Below are 26,668 nucleotides of genomic sequence, written 5' to 3' on the forward strand. Positions count from 1 at the left end.
CTACCAGTCAACCTAAAGAAAACCAACACCATGGTGTTCCAGACGAGAAAGAGAAGATCAGACCAACACCCATCATTTATCCTCAACAACTGCGACCTCACAGGAACAGACAAATATACCTACCTGGGCCTAGAGATTCACCGGTCAGGGAGCTTCAAACAAGCCATAGAGACCCTGAAAGACAAGGACTGCAAAACCTTCTATGCCATCTGAAGGACACTCTACCATCTGAAGCCACCAGTGAGGGTCTGGCTAAAAATCTTCGACTCCATCATCGCCCCAATCCTCCTGTATGGCAGCGAAGTCTGGGGTCCTCACACCTACCCAGACTGGTCAAAGTGGGATTCCAGTCCAACAGAAATATTCCACCTGGAATTCTGCAAGCACCTTCTCCAGGTCCATCGGAGCACCTCCAACAGTGCTTGTTGGGCCGAGCTGGGCAGATTCCCTCTACACCTAACAGTTCTAAAGAGGGCGCTGTCATTCCGGGCTCACCTGCATAGGAGCAATCCAAGCTCCCATCACCATAAAGCCCTGATACATGTAGGTGAAACAGAAAAACCAGAACCCTCAGAACAGCCCAGCCAAACCCAACCGGACCAGAACACCAATCACAACAACCTGACAAAAGCCGGAATCAGGAAGATGGCAGACGAAGGCCAGGAGAGGTATGTCAGTGACTGGAAGAATGATATCATCAGCTCACAGAAACTGACCATGTACCGGAGCCTACAGAGAGACTACAGACTGGCGCCATATCTGGAGAAACTCCCGGACCCCAGAGACCGCCAGATCCTGAGCCGATATAGACTCAGCGCCCACAGTCTGGGCATCGAATGTGGCCGACACAGGCAGAGCTACAAGCCCAGGGAGGAAAGACTGTGCCAACACTGTGATCAGGAGGCCATAGAGGACGAAACCCACTTCCTGCTACACTGCTCCAAATACTCAGCAGTGAGGGACACTCACTTCAGGAGACTCTCACATCTCTTCCCAGACTTCATCACCATGAAGGAGGAAGAGAAAACATATATCCTGCTGGGAGAAGAGAGAGCGGTGGAGATAGCAGCGCGGTATGTGAGCGAATGCCATAGACTGCGAGAAAGAGAACTATGATGCCATGGACTATAGCCCCCAACCTGGACCTGCCCCATCCACCTCCCCTATGCCATGGACTATAGCCCCCACCCATGTGAGCGAATGTCATAGACTGCGAGAAAGAGAACTATGATGCCATGGACTATAGCCCCCACCCTGGATCTGCCCCATCCACCTCCCCTATGCCATGGACTATAGCCCCCATCCACCTCCCCTATGCCATGGTCTATAGCCCCCACAATGGATCTGCCCCCATCCACCTCCCCTATGCCATGGACTATAGCCCCCACAATGGATCTGCCCCCATCCACCTTCCCTACAGCTCCTACCCAACATCCCCACAGTCCCTATCCCTATTGCCTTTATACACTTGCTTTGGCAAAACTGATGTAACATAGTAACATAGTTAGTAAGGCCGAAAAAAGACATTTGTCCATCCAGTTCAGCCTATATTCCATCATAATAAATACCCAGATCTACGTCCTTCTACAGAACCTAATAATTGTATGATACAATATTGTTCTGCTCCAGGAAGACATCCAGGCCTCTCTTGAACCCCTCGACTGAGTTCGCCATCACCACCTCCTCAGGCAAGCAATTCCAGATTCTCACTGCCCTAACAGTAAAGAATCCTCTTCTATGTTGGTGGAAAAACCTTCTCTCCTCCAGACGCAAAGAATGCCCCCTTGTGCCCGTCACCTTCCTTGGTATAAACAGATCCTCAGCGAGATATTTGTATTGTCCCCTTATATACTTATACATGGTTATTAGATCGCCCCTCAGTCGTCTTTTTTCTAGACTAAATAATCCTAATTTCGCTAATCTATCTGGGTATTGTAGTTCTCCCATCCCCTTTATTAATTTTGTTGCCCTCCTTTGTACTCTCTCTAGTTCCATTATATCCTTCCTGAGCACCGGTGCCCAAAACTGGACACAGTACTCCATGTGCGGTCTAACTAGGGATTTGTACAGAGGCAGTATAATGCTCTCATCATGTGTATCCAGACCTCTTTTAATGCACCCCATGATCCTGTTTGCCTTGGCAGCTGCTGCCTGGCACTGGCTGCTCCAGGTAAGTTTATCATTAACTAGGATCCCCAAGTCCTTCTCCCTGTCAGATTTACCCAGTGGTTTCCCGTTCAGTGTGTAATGGTGATATTGATTCCTTCTTCCCATGTGTATAACCTTACATTTATCATTGTTAAACCTCATCTGCCACCTTTCAGCCCAAGTTTCCAACTTATCCAGATCCATCTGTAGCATCTGTATTTGGTCCTGCCAATAAAGCTTCTTTGAATCTTGAATCTTATAGTCCGAAAAATATGGTAATTATGTTTAGCAATATTCCTACATTTTTGCAAAATTCATAGCTTTATTCCAGTTTTGGTCAACTCCATTAACAATTTGAAAAGGCAGGACTGACAAATTCATCATAATTTACATCTCAAAAGTGGTGTAAATTGCAACTGAAATATAATTCAGTCCCTGGCTGGAGTGCATTTCTTATGCTGGTGCCCACTAGCTGAAAGATGCACCAAGTCCTTTAAAAATAGCAACTCAACCCTCTTAATTAATCTTGGGCACTACATCCTACCACACCATTCATAAAAACTGGGATATAAAACTTGTTATTGGTTGAGCAATAAGAACAGTTTGCTTATTGCTTTCAGTGAGATGTTTTATATGCCAAATCCATGCAACCTGAAATAAGAACAACTCTATGACAACTATCGGCATTTAGACTTGGGCATTTAGCACAGCCTTTTTTTCCCTTCATTCTTATAAATGTCAAAAATAAGATTGTATTTTGTGGGAACATTTTTAAAATGAAGTGTTGGAAATATGTCTTTATGAGAATATTTCATGTATTTTAGGTGGACTATCAGATTTTTACACTACAGAAAGAATATTAATGTGTCCCTGGAGGTAGCCGAAAGTAGTTCTCGCCTTACACTTTCAAGTGGCTGATTTATCAACCCAGAGGTGCACTTAATATAGAAATGTGCATTTCTGGGTAATAAAATGCAATAATTTATAAATTATTCAATTGTATGATGAACAGGAGTTTAGAATAAATGTAGATTTTTAGCCTCTTCCAAAAAGTTCCACATATAGAATGTTCTCAGTATGTAAACTATGTAATTCCAGAACTTGAATGGTATATTTCAGCTTTTAGTCACATTTTTCATTTAATATATTGTTAATAATGTCTGCATTTTATATAGTGGGTGGTTAAACTGTATGTACATTTTTGGACAATGGATTTACTAAATATTCATATTTACCAATCCTTTCCAATCACTAAACAGTGTTGCAAAAAAATACAAATCCGACAGGAACGTCCTAATGGAATGAATCAAGTGTGAACAGTTGCAAGCTTCAGTGACTACAATAAATACAAATCAAAACTGCAGCAGCCCAATTTGTGCGCCAAGATGTATGCAAACATTGAATATATGAAATGTAATTACCACCGTATAGGGTACACTTACAAAATAAAGGTTCTTGAAGCATCACTTGGGCAGTTTTTTTATTTCACTGCCAGAGTGGTGTAACTATTGTCTGGTTCTCTGCCCACAGTAAAATACTTACCAGTCGTTGTCTTCTGCTCTTCTTGGCTCCGCATCAGTCCCGCTCCGCCATCTTGTGACTGCGCCTCCTGACTGACCGGAAGTCACAGCTAATAGTCACAGCTCTCAATGTAAGTTCTGGCTCTTGTAGATTTACTTTGAGAAGTGACTTCCAGTTCCCCCAGCAAACACTGGAACAGCCACAACTAGTAGAACAGAAACATAGTGGCACAGAGAATAGCAGACAACAGCTGGTAAGTATTCAGCTACAGGCAGGGAGCATATATTTGTGATACCACTCCAGGTGTGAAGTAAACAAAAGGCTGGAATGGTGCTTTAACACCTTAATGATATATGATGTGCTGGTAAGTCATATGCCGGCTCCTTGACTTTCATGTGGGCTAGTTTTCCGAGCTCGGATCTTTCCTGCTAGATTATAGCTGTATTAGTCTACTTTCACACTAGCATCGTGTGACGGATGTCGCAATGCATCATTTTGGAGAAAAAAACGCATCCTGCAAAGTTGCCCACAGGATGCATTTTTTCTCCATAGACTTGCATTAGCGATGCATTGCGACGTATTGCCGTTGTGCGACGGATGCTTTGTGTTTTTGGCGGCCGCGACGCACAAAAAACGTTCAATGTAACTCCGCCCCCTCCTCCCCGGAACTCACAATGGGCAGCGGATGCGTTGTAAAACTGCATCCTCTGCCCACGTTGTGCTAATCAATCACACTGTCCGTCGGTACGCCGGGCTGATGGTTTGCGACGGCCCTTTCCAACGGACTAGTGTGAAAGTAGCCTTATTTAGCCATCATGTGCCTTGAACTGCTGCGAGTGGAGCAATCTTTGACAGCGATATTTAAAATGTGCAGCCAGGGGGGCGCATCATTCCAAGCGCCAACGGATCGTGACTGCATACTTTCGGTCACACACCTGACGCTCCAGGCGACGGCACAGGAGAATACTGACAGCATGCAGTGTGCGAGATGTGAGGATTCCCAAGTCTGTAGTCACATAGAGTGACTGCAGACTTGTACAATAAGGCTGCACAACCCGATTAATGTTTTGAATTGAAATGGAAAAACGTCTAACTTTCACCTTCTGATCTGTGTTTTATGTTTTAAATATGGCTATAAGAAATTTCAGTATAATCTCATTCTTGTTTTCCTTACCTTTCACACAGCATCCCAACTCATTGGAGATGTAAATACTTTATTGTAAGGGTTTCTACTATTCGTCGATCTAGCCTTTTGGATGGGCACTAGATTTTTCTTTGACTACCAATAGTAGAATCAAAGAATATGATGAGCAATGAAGTCCGTAGGTATATACTTTCTATATTTTCTTCACCATTCCACATTAGAATTACCTTGAATAGGCTTATTAAATATATTCATGCTGAAAATAGGTCACATATTTGACTGTTAGTCATGTTATTCTTTTTTTACGATCCAGAGCTTAGTGGCACAGCAGGTGAGATTGCTTTCTTGCATATAATTTGCTGCTTCCTCCACTCTGTTAAACAACATATTAGCATATTAAATGGCATCCCATAGAAATGACTGTTTATTTTATTGTGTATACCATGTATGCAAATTAGTTAGTGAACTCCACTGTGATATTATGAACATGAACACACATCGATGGTTAGATGTAGGTGTTATATAAAATAGAGACGATTTCCCTTGATTCCTGTTATGCTGAAAAGCATGCACATATGTGCTGCAGATTTCCGAGCATTTGAACAATTTACTATGTTTCCGATATTTATTATGGTAATAACTCTCCTGTTGTATCACTGACTATATCAGTCCTACTTTGCCAGATCTAAATCTTGTGTTTTGGGTTTGTTAAAAGGATATTATTACATTATTTTTTATTCCCACTGCAGAATTTAAAAGAACAATCATGTAACATTTTATAGGCATGAAGTTTTGAAATTCCTGCAAGCTGGGCAAGATATTGGCAATGATTCCCAGTAAGATTGGAAACATTTATTCTAGTGGGTTTAAAATCTACTCATGTTTTACAAAAAAAAACCACATTTTGGAAAATATCATATTTTTGTGAATTGCTCTGAGTCTGCACTAAAACAGAAAAATGATGGAGAGGGTCAAAAGGTAAAATAGTGAAGAAGAAGAAAAAAAAAAGACACCACATCGCACAGTTTTTTGGCTGGCTCGTCTGTTTCCTGGTCCTTGCCAAGTTCTCTCAAACCTCCATCTCATCTCTAGCCTGGTTTCACTTTGGGCTGGGACTTCCATGAATGAGCAGACCCTGGAGGACAATGAGCATGCACAGTTACCTATGGTTTAAAATCTTAGCTTGGCATGCACTCTGGACCAGGACTTCCATCACAAGCAAGCCCTGGAGGTCACTGCACATGCAGGAAGTCCTGGCGTAGAGTGAACTCTGGACTGTAGATTCTTCAAAATGGGGGAGCAGAGATTCGGACATAGGGCAGGGTGCAGCATAAATGGCAGAAGTAGTGATTTTGTCAGTGAGGTATGAGTTTTTTAAAAGTTAAAAGAAAAAAACATATCTCACTGTTCACCTGTCCTGTCTGCTCCTGCTGCTCCCCTTCTGTTGTCCTGTTTGTTGTGTTGCATCTCTGGTCTGGCATTCACTCTTCGACAGGATTAAGAGCCGTGAGCAGGCTATGGAGGAAATTGGACATGCGCAGTGACCTCCAGAGCCTGCGCCTGGAAGTCCCAAGTTGGTGTTCACTCAAGGCTGGAATCTCTAGCTGTGAGCAGACTCCATGAGTTCACTGCGTATTCACAGTGACCTTCATAGCCTGCTCACAGCCAGTAATCCATGCATTGAGTGAACAATAGTAATGTGGTGTGATGGAGAATGCGGAGAACTGAATAGCAGATCGTGAGCAACGAGGACGACCGGAATGGTGGTAAGTATGAGTACTTTTAATGCAATCTTTAATTCATTATCAACTAGGGTCTGGAGAGTCCTCTAGGAACCTGATGAAGATCCCAAAACAGGTTTGTTCTGAGTCTTTCTGAATTTTTATTTCTACTTTTTTCCCAGCTGTTTTTATTATGCTTTTAAGTTAACAAATAATAATCAAGGTGGTTTTACCAACACTGGACAGCACCTTCGACCCCTGTTTTTCTGCTTTATCATCTATTCACCACAGGCCCGGCAGGTAATCCGATCAAGAGTGGCAGCTGTTCTGTAGTGCTATGCCAAATTGCATAGATACAAGGTGAGCCCATTACTGTTTATTTGAGCAATTGCCTTTTCTACAGTACTACCTATTGGAGCACTTGGCTTCTCTGATTTTTCTCCTCGAGCATTATTCTCTGTGGGAAGTCAGCCGGGTCTGACAGCCAACTACAACTCAGCTGCCCAATCTCCTACAAGCTGCTTACTTTGCACTGACATATTAAAATGTCACTGCAGAGTAAAGTGTGAACAGCCTGGACAATATATATACTTTATGGACTGTCCAGAAGTAATTACAATCTACAGTTGTGGCCAAAAGTATTGACACCCCTGCAATTCTGTCAGATAATATTCAGTTTCGTCCTGAAAATGATTGCAATCACAAATTCTTTGGTATTATTATCTTCATTTAATTTTTCTTAAATGCAAAAACACAAAAGAGAATGAAGCAAAAAGCAAAACATTAATCATTTCACACAAAACTCCAAAAATGGGCCAGACAAAAGTATTGGCACCCTCAGCCTAATACTTGGTTGCACAACTTTTAGCCAAAATAATCAATCAATGAGTTTCTTACAGTGCTCTGCTGGAATTTTAGACCATTTTTCTTTGGCAAACTGCGCCAGGTCCCTGATATTTGAAGGGTGCCTTCTCCAAACTGCCATTTTTAGATCTCTCCACAGGTGTTCTATGGGATTCAGGTCTGGACTCATTGCTAGCCACCTTAGAAGTCTCCAGTGCTTTCTCTTAAACCATTTTCTAGTGCTTTTTGAATTGTGTTTTGGGTCATTGTCCTGCTGGAAGACCCATGACCTCTGAGGGAGACCCAGGTTTCTCACACTGGGCCCTACATTATGCTGCAAAATTTGTTGGTAGTCTTCAGACTTCATAATGCCATGCACACGGTCAAGCAGTCCAGTGCCAGAGGCAGCAAAGCAACCCCAAAACATTAGGGAACCTCCACCATGTTTGACTGTAAGGACAGTGTTCTTTTCTTTGAATGCCTCTTTTTTCTCCTGTAAACTCTATGTTGATGCCTTTGCCCAAAAAGCTCTACTTTTGTCTCATCTGAACAGAGAACATTCTTCCAAAATGTTTAAGGCTTTTTCAGGTAAGTTTTGGCAAACTCCAGCTTGGCTTTTTTATGTCTCGGTGTAAGAAGTGGGGTCTTCCTGTGTCTCCTACCATACAGTCCCTTTTCACTCAGATGCCGACAGATAGTACGGGTTTACACTGTTATACCCTCGGACTGCAGGGAAGCTTGAACTTGTTTGGATGTTAGTTGAGGTTCTCTATTCAACATCCGCACAATCTTGGGTTGAAATCTCTTGTCAATTTTTCTTTTCCATCCACATCTAGGGAGGTTAGCCACAGTGCCATGGGCTTTAAACTTCGTGATGACACTGCGCACGGTATACACAGGAACATTCAGGTCTTTGGAGATGGACTTGCAGCCTTGAGATTGCTCATGCTTCCTCTCGATTTGGTTTCTCAAGTCCTCAAACAGTTCTTTGGTCTTCTTTCTTTTCTCCATGCTCAATGTGGTACACACAAGGACATAGGACAGAGGTTGAGTCAACTTTAATCCATGTCTGCTGGCTGCAAGTGTGATTTAGTTATTGCCAACACCTGTTAGGTGCCACAGGTAAGTTACAGGGGCTGTTAATTACACAAGCATCACATGATCTTTCGAACAGTGCCAATACTTTTGTCCACCCCCTTTTTTATGTTTGGTGTGGAATTATATCCAATTTGGCTTTAGGACAATTCTTTTTGTGTTTTTTCATTTAAGACAAATTAAATAAAGATAATAATACCAAAGAATTTGTGTTTTCAATCTTTTTCAGGAAGAAACTATATTATTATGTGACAGAATTGCAGGGGTGTCAATACTTTTGGCCACACCTGTACCTCTATAATTGTTACAGCTGATTTTGCTGCAAAATGCTGCACCTCCTCCTCCTCTGCATGTGTTACATATACAGATATTGCTGCTGATTTTTGCTGGTGATTTTCCATAGCTTGGCAATAGATTACACCCTGCTCTGTGTGTGATTGAGCATCTGATTTTATTGTGATATAGAATCATTCTGTCACACCTCAGTGTGGTCCTATATTCAAGGTTTTTTGTAAATATTCAGTTTGTTTTGGATTCTGAAATGTTTCCATTTAAAATATGGGATGAAAAACAAAGATTGCATTTACTTTAATTTACATTATTATATATAATTCATAGAATAAATATCCAGAAACATCAGGTGAGTGAACAGCAAACATGACTTCTAATCAGTTGTATTATTCAAGTTATAATCAACGCTCCACAGGATATAATGTGATTGTTGAATAGGCTTATTTGTAAGTATTATGAAGCATAATGCCATAAGCTTTATATAAAATGCAAAAATCCAAGGTAACTGCTTGCATTTGTAATAATTTAAGAGTTGGAGCTGTATCTTAAAGTTACAAAAGAGTAGAGTAAAAACTTTACAAAAAGAAAAATGATGACATAAATAGTTATCCATTGTGAGGAATGTAACCCGAACTCGCCTGTTAGTCTTCACTTCTCAATGGCCTAATATGACTCTTGTTATCACATGAGGAATCCTTGTAATCTTGTTGGAATACACAAAAAGTCTCGAAATCTTTGATTTGGCGCTATCTCAAGGCGCAATATATTTGATACCTAACAATGGCAGCTTCGCAAACATGCATTATATTTAAGATCAAAAGCAAGAAATAAATGGAATCCTGAAATGACCAATTAAGAGCGGCTGTCAGCCCAGCGCGTTTTGCAGTCTAAAGCGGCAGAGAATAGAGTTGAAATCTTCTCTGACAATTTACCAGCTCTTAATTCTGGACAGAGGATAAAGCTAACTCAAGTAGAAAAGCTTCAGGGATCTAGTGAGACATATCCACGAAGATAATCTCTACATCCTTCTTTTAAAATGTAATGCAGCAGATAATCTGTTTTGACATACAAATGCTGTGTGAGGAGGGAGCCTCTATAAATCTACCTTTCAGCTACTATGAATCTTCTAGCTCTTCTACTCAACACAGAAAGATATATGAGGTTCTAACGTTGTCTATCAGGGGATATTCATGACCAGAGACATTTGTATCAACTCAAAGACACATTCATTCCTAAAAAGAATGGTCCTGTCATAGTGGAACATTTACCATTGCTACTAGGGATTTCACCTTGTCATCCCTTGTACTCATACACAAGGTTAATTTTAAAACCAGTTTAACATTTTTAATGCCGTTAGGTCTGATTACCTAGTGAGACCATATCTTCTTCCACTTTTTATGGTAAATAAATCCAACATCTACATGACATTTCTCCTTACCTCTGTTGCACACAGATGAAATACATATCTATATTTAAATCCAAACTGTGTTTTAGAATGTATAATGATCACATTTGAAGGGATTGATCTAGAATTTTAACCCCTTCATGACTGGACCTATTTTCGTTTTTTGCGTATTTGTTTTTTTGCTCCCCTTCATTGCAGAGCCATAACTTTTTTACCTTTTGGTGAAAATGGTCATGTGAAGGCTTGTTTTTTGTGAGATAAGTTGTACTTTTGAATGACACTATTGGTTTTAATACATCGTGTACTGGAAAACAAGAAATAAATTCCAAGTGCTGTGAAATTTCAAGAAAAGTGCAATTCCACAGTCGTTTTTTGTTTTTGTTTTTACCATGTTCACTAAATGCCAAAACAGACCTGCCATTATGATTCTCAAAGTCATTACGAGTTCATAGACACCAAACATGTCTTGATTCTTTTTAATTTACGTGATGAGAAAAAAATCCAAACTTTGGTAAAAAAGCGCCATTTTCCGACTCCTGTAGCGTCTCCATTTTTCTCATCTGGGGCTAAGTGAGAGCTTATTTTTTGAGTGCAGAGCTGACGTTTTTATTGATACCATTTTGGTGTAGATACGAGTTTTTGATCGCCCGTTATTGCATTTTAATGCAATATTGCGGCGACCAAAAAAACGTAATTCTGATGTTTTGAATTTTTTTCTCGTTACGCCAAGCATGCCTGTGTGTAGCAGAAATCTGCTGACATGTGCCGGGAAAGATGTGGGCTCTGCCTGTCAGCCCACATCAAAGGGAGGGATTCCGACATGGGCGTACTATTACGCCCAACGTCAAAATGGGGTTAAGGTTGATGGCCTCCACTAAGCATATGCCATTAAAATTAGATTGCAGATGGCTTGAAGCTCAGTGCCCCCTTCTCCAATCTCCTCTTCCTCTCTAATCTCTTGGATTGCCTGGAATAATCCCGCCATACCCGTTACCTCTCCAGTCTCTCTCACCTACTGTAGATGCATCACAGTCTTACTTCCACCCCCTACATTCTACAGAAACTGCACTAATCAAAGTGACCAACCACCTTTTGACAGCAAAAAGTAATGGTGACCACTCTCTGCTCAATCTTCCTGACCTCTCTGCAGCTTTCCACACTGTTGACCACCACCTCCTACTCTCTGTGCTCTCATGAATTGACATAAATGACACTGCTCTCTCCTGGTTCTCTCCCTATCTTTCTGACCACTCCTTTAGTGTATCATTCTCTGGCTCCACTTCTCTTCCTCTCACTCTTGGGGTCCCTCAGGGTTCAATTCTTGGCCCTCTTCTCTTCTCTTTCTACATGGCCCTAATTGAACATACCTTCAGCAAACTTGGATTTCAGTGCTATCTTTATGCTGATGGTACACAACTATACTTTCCCCTTTCCTTTCTTCTTCTTCTTCTTCTTCTTCTTCTTCTTCTTCTTCTTCTTCTTCTTCTTCTTCTTCTTCTTATTATTATTATTATTATTATTATTATTATTATTATTATTATCTGCTGTTGGCCTCTTCTATGTTTGCCAGGGCTTGTGGGCTGATTCCTATTGATTTGGTGGAGATACTGAGAGACAGACTCCAACCAATCAAACATATTTGACCTACCCAACAAAATGAATGTAACTTCCTTTGCCTTTAGGCAACTACAAGAAAATGTTCATTTTAATATCTACATAAATAAGCATAAGTAGCAGCTGAATAGACATAGCGACAAGTCTAAAAGTGGTCGCACATTTTTAATAGCTACCCACTACTTTTTTTCTCCTGATCCACTTTACAAATGCACGCATAGTTTGGCTAACATGATTTTCAATAGGGTAAAGGGTACGATTTTTGACAATAAAATTATAGCACAGAACTGCTATTAAATTGATTTCCAAAATTATTGCAAGAATGAAATGGAATCTGTCACCAAGTTTTTGCTACCCCATCCAAGAGCAACATGATGTTGGGGCAGATTTCTGTGCTTTATCACTTAGTGGGCTGCTTGCTGTCATTTTGACCAAATCACTGTTGCAGATCTAGCAGGACTCTGAATTCTGAGCTCTGTAGAAGTTCACCAATACCATCACTGTACATTGACAGAACAATACCAATCAGTGGTGGGGGTGAGGTTATACAGACTTCATAAATATGGAATGACACTTGACATCAGATTTACTAGTCTGCTAGTGATAATGTATTGCCATTAAAACAATGATTTTATAAAAAAAACTAAGCAGCCCAATACATGACATGTCGAAGTAATGATGTGTCTACATTATACTACTCTCAGATTATGTGGCAAAAACCTGATGTCAGATTCGCTTTGGGCAACATTTGTTGCTCATGACTGAAATGCACATCTTTCATAATAACCAAAAATCCCACAATTTCATGCAATGGACAGATAATTGAAACATAGGAGTGCACTAACCATGAACTGAAGAGAAAACCTTACCTAATGAGGCACTTTTCTCTGACAGCAGGAGAAAGATTTTTGGAAGACATTCAGGCAGGGCCGGACTAGCTATATGGCAATTCTGGCAAATGCCAGAAGGCCCTGTCTGGTCATGGGCCGCTTTGTCTGCTACATTGTTAACAGAATCGGTGTTCTCAAGATACCCATACTGTTGAGAGTTGTGATAGAGCACAAAGTTGCTGACTCCGTTACTTACCCCAGCAGGCCACAGGTATAATTAGAAATATTGGTCTCGTAGTAAATCTTCCTTTCCTCCATCCAGGGTAATATTAGTAATTTATCCCATCTGGTGCTTGGGGACGGGGACCGCATGGGCCTGTGTGATTTCAAATGCCAGGACTGAATTTCAGCACCAGTCCGTACCTGCATTCAGGTCATCCACATGCTTTCCTACACCCTATTTAGAAAGGGGTAAGGTCTAAATTTAACATGTTAATATTTATAAAATGTTAGACCTCATCCTCTAGGCGAAGACATCCTGAGTTATCTGACATCTAAAAATATAAGTCAACAAAACAAAATTTAGCCCTTGTTCTATATTTTTACTTGTTTGTATCAGGAACATCTACACAAGTTTATCTCCTGTTTGCTTTCATCACTGATTTCTAGGCTCCCTGAGACCTGTGCCAAATGACCAATTTTGAGCAAGGAGAGTGCCTTAACATTGACATAAGGGACCCCATACACATTAGGCTCTGTTTGTAAAGGATGAGCATCACTTGGCATAGGATGGGCAAAGTGTGGGCATCACTTCTGAAAATCTGTTGAAAAACATGATTGTAATGCATTGAACTGTTTACATGTGCTTTTATGTACAGTATATACTAGCTATTGAACCCGTTCTACACCCGGGTGGCGAGCATTTGTATTTGTAAAAGGTTCTACATCCTGGTATATGCTGCTTCCATCCTGTGTCCTAACTTTATGTGTTGCTATTATCTTGCACCTCCATCCTGTCATATGCTGCTATTATTCTGTGCCAATTTCCTGTCATGTGCAGCCCCTATGCTGTGTTCTTATCCTGTTTTGTGCATCTGCATGTCGTCATTCTGTCATGTGCTGCTTTGATCCTGCGCCCCATCCTGTCATGTGCTGCTTCCATCTTGAGCCCTTATTCTGCCATGTGCTGCTCCCATCTTGTGCCCCCATCCTGCCATGTGCTGCTCCCATCCTGCGCCCCCATCCTGTCATGTGCTGCTCCAATCCTGCGCCCCATCCTCTCATGTGCTGTTCCCATCCTGCGCCCCATCCTCTCATGTGCTGCTCCCATCCTGCGCCCCATTCTATGATGTGCTGCTCCCATCCTGCGCCCCCATTCTATCATGTGCTGCTCCCATCCTGCGCCCCCATCCTGTCATGTGCTGCTTCCATCTTGAGCCCCTATTCTGTCATGTGCTGCTCCCATCCTGTGCCCCCATCCTGTCATGTGCTGCTCCCATCCTGCACCCCCATCCTTTCATGTGCTGCTCCCATCCTGCGCCCCATTCTATCATGTGCTGCTCCAATCCTGCACCCCCATGCTGTTATGTGCTTATCCCATCCTACGCCCCCATGCTGTTATGTGCTGCTCCCATCCTGCGCCTCCATTCTGACTTGTGCCTCTCCCATCGTGCACCCCATCCTGTCATGTGCTGCTCCCATCCTGCACCCCCATGCTGTCATGTGCTGCTCCCATCCTGCGCCCCCATCCTGTCATGTGCTGCTTACATCTTGAGCCCCTATTCTGTCATGTGCTGCTCCCATCCTGTGCCCCCATCCTTTCATGTGCTGCTCCCATCCTGTGCCCCCATCCTGTCATGTACTGCTCTCATCTTGCGCCCCCATTCTATCATGTGCTGCTCCCATCCTGTGCCCCCATTCTATCATGTGCTGCTCCCATCCTGCGCCCCCATCCTGTCATGTGCTGCTTCCATCTTGAGCCCCTATTCTGTCATGTGCTGCTCCCATCCTGTGCCCCCATCCTGTCATGTGCTGCTCCCATCCTGCACCCCCATCCTTTCATGTGCTGCTCCAATCCTGCGCCCCCATGCTGTTATGTGCTTATCCCATCCTGCACCCCCATGCTGTTATGTGCTGCTCCCATCCTGCGCCTCCATTCTGACTTGTGCCTCTCCCATCATGCACCCCATCCTGTCATGTGCTGCTCCCATCCTGCACCCCATCCTGTCATGTGCTGCTCCCATCCTGCGCCCCCATCCCGTCATGTGCTGCTTACATCTTGAGCCCCTATTCTGTCATGTGTTGCTCCCATCCTGTGCCCCCATCCTTTCATGTGCTGCTCCCATCCTGTGCCGCCATCCTGTCATGTACTGCTCTCATCCTGCGCCCCCATTCTATCATGTGCTGCTCCCATCCTGTGCCCCATTCTATCATGTGCTGCTCCCATCCTGCGCCCCCATCCTGTCATGTGCTGCTTCCATCTTGAGCCCCTATTCTGTCATGTGCTGCTCCCATCCTGTGCCCCCATCCTGTCATGTGCTGCTCCCATTCTGCACCCCCATCCTTTCATGTGCTGCTCCCATCCTGTGCCCCCATCCTGTCATGTGCTGCTCCCATCCCGCGCCCCGTCCTCTCATGTGTTGCTCCTATCCTGCACCCCCATTCTATCATGTGCTGCTCCCATCCTGCGCTCCCATGCTGTCATGTGCTGCTCCCATCCTGCGCCTCCATTCTGACATGTGCTGCTCCCATCTTGCACCCCCATGCTGTCATATGCCTCTCCCATCGTGCTCCCCATCCTGTCATGTGCTGCTCCCATTGTGTGCCCCATCCTGTCATGTGCTGCTGCCATCCTGCGCCCTGTTCTGTCATGTGCTGCTCCCATCCTGCGCCCTCCTTGTCATGTGTTCCTTCCATCCTGTGCCCCCGTTCTGTCATGTGCTCCCATCCTGCGCCCTGTTCTGTCATGTGCTCCTGCCATCCTGCACCCCCGTTCTGTCATGTGCTCCCATCCTGCGCCCTTATTCTGTAATATGTTGCTTCCATCCTTATGCCCTGTACGCTGCTCTATAAAGGTTGATGGCCCCCATAAGATGCTCCATAGTATATGCCCTGTATGCTGCTCCATAAAGGTTGATGGCCCCCATAAGATGCTGCATAGTATATGCCCCGTATACTGCTCCATTAAAGTTGATGGCCCCATAAGATGCTCCATAGTGTTATATGTGCCATATGCTGCTGCGATAAACAAAAAAAAGACATACCTATCATCGCTGGGCACCGAGTGCCGCAGTATCTCTTCAAGAGAATGGCGACGGAAAGCGTGGACTGCGCAGGTGCCGATTGCCGCAACATCATGAGGGGGTGGGATTGCGATGCAGCACTCGGCGCCTGCGCAGTCCGCGCTTTCCGGCGCCATTTTCTTGAAGACACACTGCAATGTGCAATTTGTTAAAAAAACAAACACTACATACTTACCTTCCGCTGTCTGTCCTCCGGCGCTGTGCTTCTCTGCACTGGCTGTGAGCGCTCTGCTTTCCGGCCGCTGTGCTCACAGTCAGTGCAGGAAAGCACAGCGCCGGCGACAGACAGCGGAAGGTAAGTATGTAGTGTTTTTTTTTTTTACTTTTACGCTGGTAACCAGGGTAAACATCGGGTTATTAAGCGCGGCCCTGCGCTTAGTAACCTGATGTTTACCCTGGTTACCGGCATCGTTGGTCGCTGGATAGCTGTCTGTGTGACAGCTCTCCAGCGACCAAACAGCGACGCTGCAGCGATCGACATCGTTGTCGGTATCGCTGCAGCGTCGCTGAGTGTGAAGGTACCTTTAAGAATTCTCTTAGATTGATTAGATTGTAGCTACTGTGCACTCTCAGCCAGGTAGAGGCTGGGCTCCATGGAAACAAGCTGCAAACTATAAAAGATAAAATCTCTTATTACAGGAGAGTGACAGTAGGTAGAAATAGCGAGTTAATTGCAAATGTGCTTGTTTTTATGTTTTCTAACTAATTAAAATATTTTAACAACTTGAGAACATGCCTTTAAGTGTTTGCATATGTAATGACACATGGGCAGACTATTTTTTCCTGATAAGTCCTTCGACCACAAAGCAAATAAAATTTTGGGATCACAATTGTGTCTGGTTTATTATATAATCTGCGTGATCTGTGAACTATTTTCTTCCTTTTCAAAATGCTGGAAACACACAGCCAGGACAACTAAGTGGCCTATCCAGTCACCACACCTGAACCCAAAATCTTTCTAGGGAGCTGAAACTCAATGTTGCCCGGTGACAGCCCCAAAACCTGAAAGATCTGGAAAAGATCTGTATGGAGGAGTGGGCCAAAATCTCTGCTGCAAAAGTGCAAACTTGGTCAAGAACCACAGGAAACGTCTGACCTTTGCAATTGCAAACAAATGTTTCTGTATCAATTATTAAGTTCTTATTTTCTATTGTTTCAAATGCTTATTTCATGCAATAAAATGAAAATTTCATATGTAAAAATCATATAATGTGATTTTCCAGATTTTTTTTTAGGATTCTATCTCTCATAGGTGAAATGTACCTATGATAAAAATGACAAACCTCTCCATTCTTTGTAGGTGGGAAAACTTGCAAAATCGGCAGTGTATCAAAATTTTTTTCCCTACTATATTTCACAAAAAAAGCATTAGTTTATACTGCCACTTCTGCAGGATTCTGTATTTTGTGAAGGATGATCACAGATCATGCAGATTTTATAATAAACCAGACACAATTGTCCCAAAATATGAGAACATAATGTATTGCACTTATTAATACAAGATTTGAATGTGTTATAAGTGGTGGAAGAATGCCAAGTAGAGTTGAGCGACCTTGACCTTTTTAGAGTCGAGCCGGGTTTTGCGAAACCCGACTATGTCCAAAGTCGGGTCGAGTGAAATCGGCCGATTATGACGTAAAGTCGGGATCGACCGAAACACGAAACCCAATGCAAGTCAATGGGGCAGCATAGTCGGCAGTGAGTGGGGGCCAGGAAAACACCTAGAGTGCCCATTTTAATGTCAAAACCATCCATTCTTCTTAATGAAGCTTGTCAAGCGTAATTTACCTTATAATAATTGGAAGGCATTTGAAATTGGGGGTCATTTGGCTAAAGTTGTGGGGGGTAGGGCTGGTTCAAGTAATTAGTGGGCCCAGGAAATCTGGACCACGTCACGGCAGTGGAGCAGGGAGAGGTAAGTATTTCAACTTTGCAAGTGCTGTGAACCTGAGCAAGCAGGGGGGGCCCACTCGTTGGCATTGGCACTGGCACAGGGCCCCTCAAAGTACAGCGGTGTGTTTGCACGGCGGGGGCGCCTCCCACCGGCAGCAACACTTTTGCGTACTATGAGAGGCCCTGTGCCAGTGACGTCGCCAACTAGTATTCCTCCCCCCACCTGATGAAGGAACCTGCACTTTCATCTGCACCTTCCTCTTTGTCCCCGTGTAAGGTGGTATGGTATGCGGGAAGAGCAACCTGACTTTCAGCAGGGTCACAATGTTGTTGTGTAGCGTGCACGGGGAATGTTGCGTTATGGGTCAATGTACCAGCAGACTCATCTATCACTGGCTGGGCAATGGGCACGATGAAGTGGAAACACAGATATAGGCCCAAAGAAGAAAGTGGGCTAGATGCAGTTCAAAATTGGTAACACAGGAATAACCAGGGGGCATTGCAGTGGAGGACAACTGGAATGAGAGGCTGACACAGAGAGTAGGGCCAAATCAGTAAGTAGTCGAAATGCAGTTCAAAATTGGCAACCGTAGTAAACAGGCGGCACAGCTTTGTTCAGTGGAGGAGAACAGCAAGGAGTGGCAGACACCGATAGTAGGCCCCAACCCAACTAGTAGGCCAAATGCAGTCTAACATTAACAACTACTTAACGAGAGGCTGAAAATGGTATTTCAGGACAGGAAACCAGGAGAACAGCAAGGAGTGGCAGACACCGATAGTAGGCCCCAAACCAACTAGTACGCCAAATGCAGTTGTTCCATTTAACCACAATTTAATGAGAGCCTGAAGATAGAAGCTCAGGAAAGGCAACCTGGGGAACACCTTGGAGTGTAACACACCATCTCTCTCCACCCCATACCCATTTTGTAGGCCTAATGCTGTGTACTTTTCTACAACTACTAAACGAGAGTCGGAAGACCGAAGCAATGGCAAGGAAACCTGGGGAACACCTTGGAGTGTAACACACCATCTCTCTCCACCCCATACCCAATTTGTAGGCCTAATGCAGCCTACTTTCCGACACCTACTAAACGAGAGCATGAAGATCGAAGCTCAGGAAAGGCAACCTGGGGAACACCTTGGAGTGTAACACACCATCTCTCTCCACCCCATACCCATTTTTTAGGCCTAATGCAGTGTACTTTTCTACAACTACTAAACGAGAGTCGGAAGACCGAAGCAATGGCAAGGAAACCTGGGGAACACCTTGGAGTGTAACACACCATCTCTCCACCCCATTCCCCATTTTTTAGGCCTAATGCAGCCTACTTTCCGACACCTACTAAACGAGAGCATGAAGATCGAAGCTCAGGAAAGGCAACCTGGGGAACACCTTGGAGTGTAACACACCATCTCTCTCCACCCCATACCCATTTTGTAGGCCTAATGCTGTGTACTTTTCTACAACTACTAAACGAGAGTCGGAAGACCGAAGCAATGGCAAGGAAACCTGGGGAACACCTTGGAGTGTAACACACCATCTCTCTCCACCCCATACCCAATTTGTAGGCCTAATGCAGCCTACTTTCCGACACCTACTAAACGAGAGCATGAAGATCGAAGCTCAGGAAAGGCAACCTGGGGAACACCTTGGAGTGTAACACACCATCTCTCTCCACCCCATACCCATTTTGTAGGCCTAATGCTGTGTACTTTTCTACAACTACTAAACGAGAGTCGGAAGACCGAAGCAATGGCAAGGAAACCTGGGGAACACCTTGGAGTGTAACACACCATCTCTCTCCACCCCATACCCAATTTGTAGGCCTAATGCAGCCTACTTTCCGACACCTACTAAACGAGAGCATGAAGATCGAAGCTCAGGAAAGGCAACCTGGTGAAAACCTTGGAGTGTAACACAACCTGTCTCTACACCCCATACCAAATTTGTAGGCCTAATGCAGCGTAGTTTCCACCAACTACTAAACGAGAGCCGGAAGATCGAAGCTCATGAAAGGCAACCCGGGGAACACCTTGGAGTGTAACACAACCTCTCTCTACACCACGAAAGGGCTGATTCTTAGGAAGGAAGGCTGTTGTAAATAAGCATTGCGCGTCCGAGGGTGATTATATTCTTATTCGGTATCTACTCACCCTCGGACGCGCCATGCTTCTTGATTTGTAATTAATGTTTATTTGCAATGTGCTTTTGACTTACGCAATTATTTTTTTAATTATTGATTTTATTAAATTAATAGTTTAACATCTTATTGGAAATAATTTAAAGGAGACGCGACAGGACAACACTCGGTGGATGCCATATCTGTGTTAACAACTCCAAAAAACTTTCAGTTAACTTCTTGCAGGAGAAAGAAATTGTAGCTGTTGGACCTTTGTAGTACAGTTCCAGATATTTGTTGTGTGTTTGTTTTGATTGTTAAAATGTCTGCATTTGAGATCTCAACACGATCTTATTTTTTATAATCAAATTAATTTTTTAAATATTTTATTAGGTTGGTTCAAGGGGTACACGGGCCGCAGTAGACAGGTCAGTGGAGGCCTAGTGGAAGGAGGGACCGCAGATGCGCCACTGTTTCACCCATACACAATTAGTAGGCCTAATGCAGCTTAGTTTCCAACAGCTACTAAACGAGAGCCGGAAGATCGAAGCTCAGGAAAGGCAACCTGGGGAACACCTTGGAGTGTAACACAACCTCTCTCTACACCACGGAAGGGCTGATTCTTAGGAAGGAAGGCTGTTGTAAATAAGCATTGCGCGTCCGAGGGTGATTATATTCTTATTCGGTATCTACTCACCCTCGGACGCGCCATGCTTCTTGATTTGTAATTAATGTTTATTTGCAATGTGCTTTTGACTTACTCAATTATTTTTTTAATTATTGATTTTATTAAATTAATAGTTTAACATCTTATTGGAAATAATTTAAAGGAGACGCGACAGGACAACACTCGGTGGATGCCATATCTGTGTTAACAACTCCAAAAAACTTTCAGTTAACTTCTTGCAGGAGAAAGAAATTGTAGCTGTTGGACCTTTGTAGTACAGTTCCAGATATTTGTTGTGTGTTTGTTTTGATTGTTAAAATGTCTGCATTTGAGATCTCAACACGATCTTATTTTTTATAATCAAATTAATTTTTTAAATATTTTATTAGGTTGGTTCAAGGGGTACACGGGCCGCAGTAGACAGGTCAGTGGAGGCCTAGTGGAAGGAGGGACCGCAGATGCGCCACTGTTTCACCCATACACAATTAGTAGGCCTAATGCAGCGTAGTTTCCAACAGCTACTAAACGAGAGCCGGAAGATCGAAGCTCAGGAAAGGCAACCTGGGGAACACCTTGGAGTGTAACACAACCTCTCTCTACACCACGGAAGGGCTGATTCTTAGGAAGGAAGGCTGTTGTAAATAAGCATTGCGCGTCCGAGGGTGATTATATTCTTATTCGGTATCTACTCACCCTCGGACGCGCCATGCTTCTTGATTTGTAATTAATGTTTATTTGCAATGTGCTTTTGACTTACTCAATTATTTTTTTAATTATTGATTTTATTAAATTAATAGTTTAACATCTTATTGGAAATAATTTAAAGGAGACGCGACAGGACAACACTCGGTGGATGCCATATCTGTGTTAACAACTCCAAAAAACTTTCAGTTAACTTCTTGCAGGAGAAAGAAATTGTAGCTGTTGGACCTTTGTAGTACAGTTCCAGATATTTGTTGTGTGTTTGTTTTGATTGTTAAAATGTCTGCATTTGAGATCTCAACACGATCTTATTTTTTATAATCAAATTAATTTTTTTTATATTTAATGATGTTGGTTCAAGGGGTACACGGGCAGCAATAGACAGGTCAGTGGAGGCCTAGTGGAAGGAGTGACGGCAGACAGGCATCAAAGGCCTAACATTGGGCTGGCTGTAGGCAAGTTAAAATTGGTTCCAGGGGAACACGGCCATCAGTGGCCTGGTCAGTGTAGTTGTAGTTGAAAGAACGGGACGCAGACAGGCTTCGAAGGCCTAACATAATAACATAGGGCTGGCTGTAGGCAAGTTAAAATTGGTTCCAAGGGAACACGGCCATCAGTGGCCTGGTCAGTGTAGTTGTAGTTGAAAGAACGGGACGCAGACAGGCTTCGAAGGCCTAACATAACAAACTTGGGCTGGCTGTAGGCACTTTTAAATTTGTTCCAGGGGTACATGGGCAGCAGTGTATGGTCAGTGGAAGTCTAGTGGAAGGAGTGACCGCAGACAGTCTTCCAAGGCCTAACATAACAAACTTGGGCTGGCTGTAGGCACTTTTAAATTGGTTCCAGGGGTACACGGGCAGCAGTGGTCTGGTCAGTGGAAGTCTAGTGGAAGGAGTGACCGCAGACAGGCTTCCAAGGCCTAACATAACAAACTTGGGCTGGCTGTAGGCACTTTTAAATTGGTTCCAGGGGTACACGGGCAGCAGTGGTCTGGTCTGTGGAAGTCTAGTGGAAGGAGTGACCGCAGACAGGCTTCGAAGGCCTAACATAACAAACTTGGGCTGGCTGTAGGCACTTTTAAATTGGTTCCAGGGGTACACGGGCAGCAGTGGTCTGGTCAGTGGAAGTCTAGTGGAAGGAGTGACCGCAGACAGGCTTCCAAGGCCTAACATAACAAACTTGGGCTGGCTGTAGGCACTTTTAAATTGGTTCCAGGGGTACACGGGCAGCAGTGGTCTGGTCAGTGGAAGTCTAGTGGAAGGAGTGACCGCAGACAGGCTTCCAAGGCCTAACATAACAAACTTGGGCTGGCTGTAGGCACTTTTAAATTGGTTCCAGGGGTACACGGGCAGCAGTGGTCTGGTCTGTGGAAGTCTAGTGGAAGGAGTGACCGCAGACAGGCTTCGAAGGCCTAACATAACAAACTTGGGCTGGCTGTAGGCACTTTTACATTGGTTCCAGGGGTACACGGGCAGCAGTGGTCTGGTCAGTGGAAGTCTAGTGGAAGGAGTGACCGCAGACAGGCTTCCAAGGCCTAACATAACAAACTTGGGCTGGCTGTAGGCACTTTTAAATTGGTTCCAGGGGTACACGGGCAGCAGTGGTCTGGTCTGTGGAAGTCTAGTGGAAGGAGTGACCGCAGACAGGCTTCGAAGGCCTAACATAACAAACTTGGGCTGGCTGTAGGCACTTTTAAATTGGTTCCAGGGGTACACGGGCAGCAGTGGTCTGGTCAGTGGAAGTCTAGTGGAAGGAGTGACCGCAGACAGGCTTCCAAGGCCTAACATAACAAACTTGGGCTGGCTGTAGGCACTTTTAAATTGGTTCCAGGGGTACACGGGCAGCAGTGGTCTGGTCTGTGGAAGTCTAGTGGAAGGAGTGACCGCAGACAGGCTTCGAAGGCCTAACATAACAAACTTGGGCTGGCTGTAGGCACTTTTAAATTGGTTCCAGGGGTACACGGGCAGCAGTGGTCTGGTCAGTGGAAGTCTAGTGGAAGGAGTGACCGCAGACAGGCTTCGAAGGCCTAACATAACAAAATTGGGCTGGCTGTAGGCACTTTAAATTGGTTCCAGGGGTACATGGGCAGCAGTGTATGGTCAGTGGAAGTCTAGTGGAAGGAGTGACGGCAGACAGTCTTCGAAGGCCTAACATAACAAAATTGGGCTGACTGTAGGCACTTTTAAATTGGTTCCAGGGTAACACGGCCAGCAGTGGCCTGGTCAGTGTAGTAGTTGTAGAAAGAAGGGACCGCAGACAGGCTTCGAAGGCCTAACATAACAAAAATGTCAAAACAATGGTATTGTCAGTGCCAGGCATTGAAGGATGTCAGCGCCTAGACTACACATTGGTGAAGCTGTGAGAGATAATTTTGCTAGTGGTAGAGCACTGTTTGAGCTGGGGGGGGGAACTGTCTTGTGGCCGGCGGTACAGGCACAGGGCCCCTCATATTACAACGGTGTGTCTGACGTTGGGTGCGCACCACCACCGCCAGAGACACTTTATTGTACTATGAGGGACCCAGTGGCAGTGCCGTCGACCAAAAGCGGCCACACCCACCTCTTCAGACAAACAGCACTCTCAAGGGTCCAAGCGCAAAGTGGCGATAGCACGGCCCCGTGTGGGGAGTTTGGCCATTTCGTGAGGTGGAAACATGTCGTATGCTGGACAATCAGGTGAAGAAAATTACGAGATTGGAAAAGTCATTCAGAATAGTCCACAGGCAAGACCTTTTCATAGGAAAGCTAGGTGTCAGCCGGGCAGCGTGGGGCAAAAGATTTTGAAATCCAGTTGTGGTTCATTTTAATGAAGGTTAGATCATCTACATTTTGGGTAGCCAGACGAGTCCTTTTTTCTGTTAGTATTGAACCTGCAGCACTGAATACTCTTTCTGATAGGACACTAGCTGCCGGGCAAGCAAGCTCCTGCAATGCATATTCTGCCAATTCTGGCCAGGTGTCTAATTTGGATGCCCGGTAATCAAATGGGAATGACGGTTGAGGGAGAACGTCGATAAGGGATGAAAAATAGTTTGTAACCATACTGGACAAATGTTGTCTCCTGTCACTTTGAATTGATGCTGCAGTACCTGTCCTGTCTGCGGTCATAGAAAAATCACTCCACAACCTGGTCAGAAAACCCCTCTGGCCAACGCCACTTCTGATTTCTGCCCCTCTAACACCTCTGGTCTGCTGGCCCCTGGAGCTCGTGTGAGAACGATCACGGGCGCTGTGTGCAGGGAATGCCAGAAGCAAACGGTCAACAAGAGTTGATTGTTTTGTTGCTAATATTAGTTCCAAGTTCTCATGTGGCATAATATTTTGCAATTTGCCTTTATACCGAGGATCAAGGAGGCAGGCCAACCAGTAATCGTCATCGTTCATCATTTTTGTAATGCGTGTGTCCCTTTTGAGGATACGCAAGGCATAATCCGCCATGTGGGCCAAAGTTCCCGTTGTCAAATCTGCGGTTGTGCTTGGTTGAGGGGCAGTTGCAGGCAAATCTACGTCACTTGTGTCCCTCAAAAAACCAGAACCCGGCCTTGCCACGCCACCAATTTCCCGTGCCCCCGGGAAAGCTTCCTCATTAAAAATATACTCATCCCCATCATCCTCCTCATCCTCCACCTCCTCTTCGCCCGGTACCTCGTCATGTACACTGCCCTGACCAGACAATCGCTGACTGTCATCAAGGCTTTCCTCTTCCTCTGGTGCAGACGCCTGATCCTTTATGTGCGTCAAACTTTGCATCAGCAGACGCATTAGGGGGATGCTCATGCTTATTATGGCGTTGTCTGCACTAACCAGCCGTGTGCATTCCTCAAAACACTGAAGGACTTGACACATGTCTTGAATCTTCGACCACTGCACACCTGACAACTCCATGTCTGCCATCCTACTGCCTGCCCGTGTATGTGTATCCTCCCACAAAAACATAACAGCCCGCCTCTGTTCGCACAGTCTCTGAAGCATGTGCAGTGTTGAGTTCCACCTTGTTGCAACGTCTATGATTAGGCGATGCTGGGGAAGGTTCAAAGAACGCTGATAGGTCTGCATACGGCTGGAGTGTACAGGCGAACGGCGGATATGTGCGCAAAGTCCACGCACTTTGAGGAGCAGGTCGGATAACCCCGGATAACTTTTCAGGAAGCACTGCACCACCAGGTTTAAGGTGTGAGCCAGGCAAGGAATGTGTTTCAGTTGGGAAAGGGAGATGGCAGCCATGAAATTCCTTCCGTTATCACTCACTACCTTGCCTGCCTCAAGATCTACAGTGCCCAGCCACGACTGCGTTTCTTGCTGCAAGAACTCGGACAGAACTTCCGCGGTGTGTCTATTGTCGCCCAAACACTTCATAGCCAATACAGCCTGCTGACGTATGCCAGTAGCTGCCCCATAATGGGAGACCTGGTGTGCAACAGTGGCAGGTGCGGATGGAGTGTTTGTGCGACTGCGGTCTGTGGACGAGCTCTTGCTTCTGCAGGAGGACGAGGAGGAGGAGGAGGAGGAGGGGGTGCGAACGGCTACAGACAACTGTTTACTAGACCGTGGGCTAGGCAGAACTGTCCCAAACTTGCTGTCCCCTGTGGACCCTGAATCCACCACATTTACCCAGTGTGCCGTGATGGACACGTAACGTCCCTGGCCATGCCTACTGGTCCATGCATCTGTTGTCAGGTGCACCTTTGTGCTCACAGATTGCCTGAGTGCATGGACGATGCGCTCTTTAACATGCTGGTGGAGGGCTGGGATGGCTTTTCTGGAAAAAAAGTGTCGACTGGGTAGCTCGTAGCGTGGTACAGCGTAGTCCATCAGGTCTTTGAAAGCTTCGCTTTCAACTAACCGGTAGGGCATCATCTCTAACGAGATTAGTCTAGCTATGTGGGCGTTCAAACCCTGTGTACGCGGATGCGAGGCTAAGTATTTCCTTTTTCTAACCATAGTCTCATGTAGGGTGAGCTGGACTGGAGAGCTGGAGATCGTGGAACTAGCGGGGGTGCCGGTGGACATGGCAGACTGAGAGACGGTGGGAGATGGTATTGTTGCCGCCGGTGCCCTAGATGCAGTGTTTCCTACTACGAAACTGGTGATTCCCTGACCCTGACTGCTTTGGCCTGGCAAAGATACCTGCACAGATACAGCAGGTGGTGCGCTAAATGGTGGTCCTACACTGCCGGAAGGGATGTTGCGTTGATGACTAGCTTCATTGGCCGAGGGTGCAACAACCTTAAGGGACGTTTGGTAGTTAGTCCAAGCTTTCAAATGCATGGTGGTTAAATGTCTATGCATGCAACTAGTATTGAGACTTTTCAGATTCTGACCTCTGCTTAAGGAAGTAGAACATTTTTGACAGATGACTTTGCGCTGATCAAT

This window comes from Ranitomeya imitator, chromosome 5, assembly GCF_032444005.1.
Source record: "Ranitomeya imitator isolate aRanImi1 chromosome 5, aRanImi1.pri, whole genome shotgun sequence".
NCBI classification, from domain to species: domain Eukaryota; kingdom Metazoa; phylum Chordata; class Amphibia; order Anura; family Dendrobatidae; genus Ranitomeya; species Ranitomeya imitator.